At 40.4% G+C, this 7,498-nt stretch overlaps 1 protein-coding gene across 1 annotated transcript in view; it reads left to right on the top strand.

The window, feature by feature from the left end:
• Positions 1-4,981: 4,981 nt before the first annotated feature.
• Positions 4,982-7,498, top strand: part of chd7 (chromodomain helicase DNA binding protein 7) — a gene marked incomplete at its 3' end in the record, with an annotated part of 69,890 nt that continues 67,373 nt past the window's right edge. The window contains 1 exon segment of the mRNA XM_005938184.3: positions 4,982-5,319.

Consider the following 7,498-nt stretch of genomic DNA (forward strand, 5'->3'; position numbering starts at 1 on the left):
CCTGACTGCCAGTTGGGCTGCAGGTGTAGTGCCTGAGTCAGAAAGTATGCAGTTTACTTTTCACCCAATGATGGTGTAAAATCCAAAGCCATGATTAACCAAAAGGCACCAGATTTCATCTTAAGAGTGGTAAGTGCTTCTGCAGTACGTGTGAACGTCACATTGGGATGTAAGGGAAACTTACATCATCAGGATCAGTGAACAGTGTGTGCAAACCACATTGCTATACATGGTACACTTATGTGACCTGTGATGTATTGTTTATTTAAGCAAATGGTGAAACATTCATACATCCTGTTCTCCAAGCTTTATGCCAATGGCAGTTGAACCATTGTCAGCAATAATCACTCTTCCTTTATAATAGTGAGGTTTTTACATGCTGCAGCTGATTGGGTAATACCTCTGACGCACCCACCACACAGAATAAACCCTCCTCAAGTCCACACCCTTACACACTTTAAAGGAGCCATCCCTCATGTTCAAGGATTCAGCGGTTTTTGTTTTTCATTCCAGCGCATGTTTTCAGATGAGGTGAAATTTTATTCTTCATTAAGGTCACATTAGTATTTGGGGGAGTGGGGCTGCATTGCAAAGTATCCTAATCTCCTTTGATAATTCCTAGTTTTGGAAGGGGCAACAGTGAAGATGTTGGTTTGGAGAAAATTGTAAAAAAAAAAAATTTATTTCAGAAATAAAGTTATAGTCTTTCAGCATATAATTAAAAAGCATAATTGTAAAATGTGTACTGCGTACTGTCTCAAAATTACCCTGAAGGTACTTGTATTAGTTTTAAAAAAGGTCGTTAGTTATTTGTTTCTAGTTGTTCTGCTGTACCGATTTGGAAGTGCTCTTTGAAGTCTTGAGCTAGTTTGGTTAAAATGTAACCAATATCAATAGGACAATCTCAGAAAATATTCAATTTGGAATGGGCCTTTTTTTAAAAAAGATAAGATGTTTTCCTGGTATTATTGTCAAATAAATTATTTTAAAATTCCTGTTTTGCTGTGCATTTTTGTCCCAGCTTTTTTTTTGAGAAATGGGATTGTAGATGTCCAAGGTCAAACAGGCTTTGAGAATATTATGTATTTCACACAGAAATAATTCTTCCCTACACAACACTGCACATGTGGTAAATGGTGCGAAGACAGAGAGAAAAAAGTAATTTGTCACTCATAACCTCCTAATGAGCTACATTATTTTCATCCCACACACCTATTTATACTCATATACCCAGATCAGCTCAGATTTGTTTCTGATGCTACTTTTGTTCCTTAAAGTGATTCTCCTCTGTGCTTCACTCTGGCATTTACTGGGCTGCTAGTATACCTTGTTTTAATGCTTTATAACAGCCATCATTCACCTCCAAGCCTGAATCAACTAATAATATAAAAATATCTCTGCGGCAAAAATGAACTTGAACTTTCTTTCCTAAATTTACCCCCAAAATAAGTCCTTTTCATCCCAACAACTTCATTCATGTTCTACCTTTCCTTAGTTCAGTTCAGGAAATCTTTATTAATGTAAAAGAAAACACAAAATCAAATTCCCGTCTTATTTTATATCGTCATTTAAGTGGGGGGCAAATGTATGTGTAAGGCGTGCTCTGCTTCTCCCCTGAAATCCACATTTATGGCTGTGACTATATTAACCACAGACACCGTGTTCACGGTGACTCAAGCAACTTTCAAGTCTCTGCATGTTGAATTTCAAAATGTACTGAGAGGAAGCCTGAAAGGAAGGTGAAGTATGTTCAGATATCTCTGGAAATCAGCCAGCAGAGTGCAAAACATGTAGAATATATACAAAATGGGTGATGAAGGACAGACTAGGGGAAGAAAAAACAGCATATATGTGTGGAAATTAATTTAGAAGCTGTGTTTTCTGGTGAACAAAGTACAGCGTGTTCTCTGCAGTTTTGCTGAATGCGACTTCCAAACTATGTCAGCATGTTAGGGACTTTGTGACCTTTTAACCAGAAAGGTGGAAGTTGTAGAGATTGGAGACCTAAGAAAGTGCATTTACATGAATAAGTGTCTGTGTGTGAGCATGTGTGCTTCTCTACTGAGGACTAGATTGTTATGATAAGCAAATTACAAGTTGTTGCCACATTACTGCTGGTTCCTCATATTTTAGGTCATTTGCTGGCTTAAAATAAAAGTACCATGTAATACAAACAGGGTGGTCTCCTGCACTTGACTGAGTGTGGTGAGTTTCTTTTAATCTCCTATAGAGCCGTGCATCATTAAAACACCATGAAATCCTCTGCAATAGGTCTTGGCTGCTAGGGGATTCCCATGATGCATTGAGTCTTCAGTCACCTTTTTCATTCACCAAGTGTTTATAGGGAGGTCCTTTTCCATTAGGTGGAGAGCAGCTAAAAAAATATAAATAAATGAATGGGTACGGGAGCCAAGAAGTTCAAAACTCATTTAGAAAATGCATTAAATAACATTGAGTTACAATATATGCACAGGTGCAGCAGTCTTGAAATGGATGTTCTAGCACCAACCATCACAGAAATCCCTCTTTTCACTGGTTGTGTCTCGCTGAAAAAGGCCTTCTTACTGCATACAACTCCTCCGCCATATCCGTCAACCGGTTCTACGGACAATTACAGGGCCAGTCTCTTTGGAGTCTGTCTGGTTTCTCGATCCCGTTGGTCTGCCGAAGCTCTGCAGTCATCATGCTTGTGCCAGTTGTGTACATGCTCCATGACTCCTCTCCTCTGACTGCTCTCACCTCTCTACTTTTATGCAGCGTGAGCAGGTCTGGAGAATTCCTTTGATAAGGTGTGGGTTGGAAGTAAAAAAATACTTCGAGATAAAAGCATGCAAAATATATTCAAACATGTATAAAACCATACTATAACACCAAACCAATAAAAGACAGAACAAAGCATTAAAACTACTTCTTCCCCAAAACACATACACGTCTGCATTTAATTATTAGTTATACTGGCTTTCTTCAGAGCATGTTTTTGTCCTGTCTTCCTCCCCTAACTCTACGCCTGGTTCTGCTGGAGGTTTCTTCCTGTTAAAAGGGAGTTTTTCCTTCCCACTGTGGCCAAAGCGCTTGCTCATAGAGGTCATCTGATGGTTGAGTTTTCTCTGTTTTCTTTGTATTATTGAAGGATGTTTACCTTACAATATAAAGCACCTCGAGGCGACTGCTGTCGTGATTCGGCACTATATGAATAAAACTGAATTGAATTGAACTCTTAGCATGTCCCTGCTGCAACTTGCAGTCTTTTATTGCAATCAAAGTTTTTATTATCTAATATGTGCATGATTGTTTCAAGAGATTGGATGCTTTATAAAATGTAAGAATATAATAGTCCTTGTTTATCATGTAGAAAGAGCAGCCCAAATGTTTTCCCCACATGTACTACAATTACTAAACTTTCTAGACATCGCCTCATCAGGCATTAAACATTAACCCGCCAGCTCCATGTTACAAATTTAGCATCTGGCATATCTGATTGCACTCATGTGAGAACAGAACAGGTAACTCTCTGGTAAGTTCACGCTGAATGAGCGCACGTCATGTGTCCTGCCCACTGTGTGCTGTACCCAGGCAGCACCCACTCCTAGACCAAATACAGTATTTTCAGTAGTTCTAACATATCTGAGGATGGCTCTTGTCACACACTACATGTCAACTTATCAATGATCAAGAAAATAATACCCAATTCAGAATACAGGCAACAGAATAGTCTGATCCTAAAGACATGTGGTGTTGGGGCCGGGCATTAAAATGGATGTTTTTAAACCTATTTACTGTCACAATATCTGAAACACTTTGGAATTCCTGACAAAAAGGCTAACATATAAGATGCTGATTTTCCCTTTTCACTGATTTGATGAAGTAATACAGAAAGACAACTTGCACTGCCTTCTTGGTGGGACCCATCAACAAGTGCAGTTTTGTGAGGCTTTCTCCAAATCAGTGTCATACCAACAACTCCTTGATGCTCAGTCACAAATAGATGTTCAGTCTATCATGGCCTCTGGACAACAGGTTATGTGTATTCATGAAATCTGACTGTCTGATTGTGCAGTGAGAGCTAAGATAAGATAAAATAATATAAGAAAAGATAAGATAAGAAAACTTATAGTTTGTTTATCCCAGATTTGGGAAATTGTGAGATGCTATCTTTAGCTTTATCGCCAATTAAACACCAGACTCTGGTACAGCAGTAGACTCAAGACAGACAAACAAGATGCAGCAGGAAAACACACACACACGTTTTGCTTTTCATTACAATTATAGAGATATATGTTCGATAATGTGCAGCTCAAAGACTATTTCAAATGATTTCATACTGTTGGATGTCAGTCCTGATTCACACATATGCACAATCGTGGACATTAAGTCTGTTTGATCTGGTGACTGAATAGTATCTAACAAAGCATGCAATAGATTGTGGCCTGTCTACAGTTATCTGTATCACTCTTATCCAATGGATGATCGTGTCCCTAATCAATAGTTTGTGAGTCCCTGATGTGTAAAATATGAGGAGCATTTGCTTGCCTAGATCCCTCACCCAGAACAGGGAGATGAAGAAGTTGTGAATGTGTAAAAATAATATAAATAAGTCTGTAAAGATTACAGCAATACACATATACATTCAGGTATTTTTCTAACTTACACCTTCACCTAAATATTATATAAATGATTAGACGAATTTAAAGTTGTTCACAATGATAAACATTAGGGCACATACCCCAAAACCTTCAAATTTTTTTTAGAATCTTATCTTAGGTTTCTAACCGAGTTTATGCTTTCCATTGTTTGTTTGTTTTAAATAAAAATGCATTTAAAATATATATTTAAAAATACGCCTAATTTCTACGGTTTTATTCAGAAGCTCCTTTTCTAAATGACGCCCCAGTTATTTTTTTCCATCCCCTAATGAGAACTTACGGGCACGGCCGGGTCAGTGACCGCGCACGCTGCCTGTTTATCTGTATGAGAGGTCCTCGGGAGCGCGCCCCCCCTGGCCGAGGAAGGTGAGCGAGTGTCTGGAGGGGAGGACTCGGGAGCGCGACCAGCCGAGGGATCGATCGGATTAAACTCGATTTGAGTGAAATTAACACAAAGGAGAGAAGAGCAACGCACAGTAGTCGGCGAGGTCGCGGATGCGAGATACGCCGGAGAAATAATTCATGAAAAACACGAAACTTGAACTTTTTTCCCTCTGTTTATTTATATTTCAAACTGAAAAGGACCACCGTGGATTTTTTTCAAGCAAGCGGAGATACTAACCCTACTAACGAGGAGTTGATTTGATAAAGAGCCCGAAGTGACCGAGCTTGTTGGGTAAGCTAACAAATGTCCCTTTTCACTGAGTGCATTTAAGAAAAAAATCGAACAGATTTTGGCACAAGTGCAATGCTTCCATAATAACACAGGGTCCTGAATTAAAATCGTTTATATTCTTTCTGAATAGCAAGTTTTCCATACTTTTTCAGCACAATCGGACTCTTTAATCCGCCCAGTGAGTTGTGGTTTTTAGACCGACGAGCATTTCTTTCAGGGCAAACTCGCGGGGAAGGTTCTGTTTTAGACTGCAGGTTTATTTCGCATCTGTTTTATTTTTTTCTTTCAGTAGAAAGTCATTGAAGGTCCGTGTAGCTGCCATGCCGACATGCTAACAATAGCAAGTTTAGCTTTGCCACCCGCAGCATCGCTCACTCACACAGACGCACAACAGTCCCATTAGTTAGTTGAAAAGTGGAAAGAAAAATGTCCAGCACAATACTGAGAGCCTCGTAGTTTCTGAGTCAGTTCCTCAGACAACTTATCGTCCTGTGTAATATAAAACTTGAACTTAGTTCATTTTTAAAGTGTGAGTGTTAGCCCTGTTAGCTAATTGTGTTGAAGCTTCTAGGAGACACGAGGTGGCTCGAGCGTAGAGGTGAGTCACTAGCCGACTGAATGAGCGGAGCACCGAGGGAGATTCCCAGCGGAGAATACTTGGCAGAAATCTCCAAAAACGCCGCACACTGGCTCAATTGCACCATTTAACAATGAAAGTATAAATAATAGTTTGATTTCAATAGAATTGTAGTGTTTTGTGGTTAAGGGGACAGTGTTAAGAATGTGTAGTAGTCGGTAGTTTTATTGGACGAAAGGGACAGAGCAGTGGAGGAGAGGAGGGGGGAAGCTGTGAGGCCAGGCGGTCATTCCATACAACCGTGTTTTTCTTGTTGTTTTTACCATGCCTTGTGTTATCAAAACACTTTGGAATGTGCTGAAAAAATTGACCTACTCGTGTACAGTTTTGGAGTGGCGGAGAAAGTATTTTACTTTAACAAAAAAAACGAGATGAGCGAATCGTTCCCTGGTCCGAAACGACGTGCGAAATACCGCTGATAGGCTAATTAGCTTTGCTAGCCGCTGGAGGTTGGCCCAGCGCTAGGACACAGAAGTTCAGCTAGCCTGCTAGCCAGCTCTCATCCTCATTGTGTACGGGCAAAGACCACTTATTAGCCCCCCCGGGCTAGCTACTAACCTGCTCGAAACGGTTATCGATCAGTGCATAGCTCTTGGGCAAGGGAATTAACTTTGCTTCTTTTTTCACTTCACTTTTTGACGAGGTAAAAATGCAAAGTTACATTACAGATCCTCCTTAGGTCTTTCCGCCTTTCGGCTTTTGTTAGGAGCACTTGTTTGTTGTGTTACATTGTATCCGGCGACCGAAGTTTGGTTACACTTACGACTACACTTGTTACTCGATGTGGAAGGGGAAAAAGGCAGTCCTAAACACCTGCCCTTGTAATTCCACTGATACATCTTTACCATATACTAAAACCGTATTTTTTTCTTTGTACAGTCTTAACTTAATTGCGTGTGTTTCTTGCGCTATCCTGTTCTCTTTCCCCATTATGTGTTCTGTAATCGGCCAACTTGCATAATGGTCACCCTGCCGCTCTCACGCAACTCTGGCACTAAATCTCTGGAAAATAACCGAGCTTGGTCCCCCCTCAGAAACACGCGCTCGTTTTCTATTCGTTTTTACTTTGTGGTTTTAGTCAGTGCGACACATTTCAGTAGATTTGTGCTGGGTCTTTATGTTTTTTCCTCCCGTTTCCCATAGAGGCAGGAGCTGCTATACCCCCACCACTACCACCTTGTGTCTTTGAGCCAAGATGGCAGCTAGTCATGTTTAGCGGGCCACAGAGGGAGAGATAAGAGGCCCTGACCACACACACACACACACACACACACAACAGATGCTCAGCACTATTTGGTCTCTCTCCCCTCTCTCTCACTGCCCTTTTTTTGTGGTAAAATTTGAGCCCCCCTCCCAGCTGCAAGGCTGACTTAGTTTGCTAGAGACAGTTAGTCTTGGCTAACCTGAGACTTTTACATAAAGTTAGATTCCCCTCCCTTTGACAATGTGTGCAGAGGTGAATGTTTTAATTTTGCACATATTTAGATTGATTTACTAAAGTAGACACAATGGTTGTTATTTTTTTAGAGTAGCCCTCCCCCC

Source organism: Haplochromis burtoni, unplaced genomic scaffold, assembly GCF_018398535.1.
Source record: "Haplochromis burtoni strain Fernald_Lab_line unplaced genomic scaffold, NCSU_Asbu1 Contig_243, whole genome shotgun sequence".
NCBI classification, from domain to species: domain Eukaryota; kingdom Metazoa; phylum Chordata; class Actinopteri; order Cichliformes; family Cichlidae; genus Haplochromis; species Haplochromis burtoni.